Source organism: Mus caroli, unplaced genomic scaffold, assembly GCF_978045245.1.
Source record: "Mus caroli unplaced genomic scaffold, Mus_caroli_1 scaffold_12, whole genome shotgun sequence".
Lineage (NCBI taxonomy): Eukaryota > Metazoa > Chordata > Mammalia > Rodentia > Muridae > Mus > Mus caroli.
In genome coordinates this window covers 61,634,532-61,637,384 of record NW_028227267.1, presented here as the reverse complement: position 1 = coordinate 61,637,384, position 2,853 = coordinate 61,634,532, and positions in this window count along the sequence as shown.

Genomic DNA, 2,853 nt, shown 5'->3' with positions numbered 1-2,853 from the left:
AAAGAATTCAGGAGGAGAACTGAGCCAGTCTCTGCAAGCCAACCCACCGCTGGGTGCTGATGAGCGAGAAATCCACACTGAGACCAGAAGGACCTCCCCGCTGAGCCCAGCCTGAATCCCCAGCCTGCAGAATCATGAGACAAGCAAGGGTTCTGTTCTCTGCCTTTGGCATTAAATGCAGCCCATAACTGAGCCCTTAAAGACCATAGAAATGAAACATCTACATAAGACTGTTCAATTGATTGTTGTTTTATATCAAACAGCTTTTATAATACTCATTTTTATTATTACAATATTTTATAAATTTTAAAGAATATGATTTTAAAAAAGACCGTTGAAATAAAGGTTTGAGGGGTTTTTTTTGTTTTGTTTTACTTTATTTTCTTTCCAAAAACAGTGACCATTGGAAGTCTAGATTCAACATGGCAGGTTCATAGCCGAGGGGGACCCAGAACCTTCTGTGTTTATTTTGAATCATCTTTAGCCTATGAATTTTGTGATGGCTAATTTGATTGTCAACTTGATGGAGTTTAGAATCACTATGAAAACAAACCTCTGGGTGTGTCTGTGAGAGTTTCTCAACTAAGTTAACTGAGGCAGAAAGATCCATCTGAAGTCTGGGTAACAACATTCCTTTGGCCAGGATCCCAGACTGAACATACAAAAAGGAAGGAAGAAAAGGAGGCAGGGAGGAGGGAGGGACAGAGGGAGGGACAGAGGGAGGGACAGAGGGACGGAGGGAAGAAAGAAAGAAAGAAAGAAAGAAAGAAAGAAAGAAAGAAAGAAAGAAAGAAAGAAAGAGGGGAGGAGGGAGGGGGAGGAGGGAGGGAGGGAGGGAGGGAGAGAGGGAGGAGAGGAGAGGAGAGGAGAGGAGAGGAGAGGAGAGGAGAGGAGAGGAGAGGAGAGGAGAGGAGAGGAGAGGAGAAGGAGAAGGAGAAGGAGAAGGAGAAGGAGAAGGAGAAGGAGAAGGAGAAGGAGAAGGAGAAGGAGAAGGAGAAGGAGAAGGAGAAGGAGAAGGAGAAGGAGAAGGAGAAGGAGAAGGAGAAGGAGAAGGAGAAGGAGAAGGAGAAGGAGAAGGAGAAGGGAGAAGGAGAAGGAGAAGGAGAACCAGCATCCATTGCTCCCAGCTCCCTGACAGTGGCCACAATGTGACCGGCAGCATCAAACTCCACCCAATTACTTCCTACCATGAAAGACTGTACCCTCAAACTGTGAGCCCACACATACCCTTTCTCCCTTAGGTAGCTTTTGCTGGGTGTCTGCTTCCCAGCTATGAGAAAAGTAGCCATTGTACAGCTTCAAGCTCAAAGTTGCCTCAGGATCCAAGAGAGCAGCTAGAACTCCAGGCATCACGCGTGTGCTCCAGGAGAGAAGCTTGAGGGAGGGAACACACAAGCCTCTGTTAGCTGAGTTGAGATCTTAAAAAGACCTTCCTCGAAATCCCACCTAAAAACCAGCAGCATGACTTTTAGTGACTCGAGCTACACCAAAGGCTAGGAAAATACAGGGTTTTAGCTGAGTACACTGTCACTTTAAGTAAAATCAAAGACACGGCTCAATAAGGAATAACAAGGGATGGAAAATATTGGGCAGCCAGCCAGCAATAGCTACCACAGTGTGTACGAGATGAGGCTCCATACCCAGGACCAGCAGGGTGCATAACTATCTCCCCACGCCCCATGTCATGCAGAAAGCTTGTCCTGGCTGCTTTGACCCATAGTGACCATGTGGACCTCAGAGAGCTCTGTGCCAAGTGGGCATGCTGGTTCCCTGGGCCTTTTCACTGGGAACACGTGTGAGTGGAAATTTTGTTTTCAGGGCTTGTTCTTAACCTGGGCAAGTGTTTGCTGTTCACTTTTTGTTGAGATAGAATTTCTACAAGGACAAAATTCACCATTCTAAATAACTCTTCCGTCACACTTAAAAGAAACGCTGTACCCATCAGTAGCCAGGGCAGGTGCTTCCCTGAACCCTCCTCTGCCCAGTCCCCAGTCCACCAAGAACTAGACTTGCCACCTGAACGAGTGCTTGCTCTCCTCAGATGATGAAAGCCTTGCATTCTGGAATGTTTCAAATCTTAGGAAAATGAAGAACAGGGTCCTGGTGCGGTGATTCCAGGGGCAGGGAAGGGAGATCCTCAGAGATGGGGTACACTCTGAGAACTGGGGCTCCAGCTGCCTGGGTGCCACCTGTCCGCAGGCCACTCCCTGCCTGGGCTAAGAAGAAGATTTGGGTTCCACAACAAGGGCTGGGACATCTTCAGCAGGCTGCAACATCCTAAGGTGCAGCGGCAGCTTGGAAACCTCCCAGATACCAATGTGAGACTTCAGGTAGCACCGATTACAGTAAAAAGATGGTGAGATGGGAGAGAATGTGGCAATAGCATTTAATAAAGGCCTCTGCGTCCCAGACACAAACAGAATCTCATCGCTCCACTCCCGTCTTGGGAGTTGGTGCACCCATTCTACAGAAGGGAACCTGAGGCCCACGGGACATGCACCTGCTGCAAAGGAGAAAGCTGCAATCTCAAAGCCCCTGCCGAGCTTGTGCTCTGATCTATACTGTGCCGTGCTGTGAGCACCTGTGGAAAATGCTTCCAGAATCAGCCCGGTGTGGCCTAGCCCTTGCCACCCCAGTGGGGCCAGGACATTAGGAGGGGTCTCAGCTGAGCCAGTGGGAGCTGGGCTTGAGCTCCCCTTCCCTCCTGTGTGCTGCCTGATCCTCACTCCTCAGGCAGAGAGGTTACTGGAGAAGACTCCAGGTTTTGGGGTCTGCCTTATCCCTTGTCACCAGGAGTCTGTTTTTCTGAGTGACTTGCCAGCTCTCCCTAGGCTGGCCATCCTCACAGTGGCT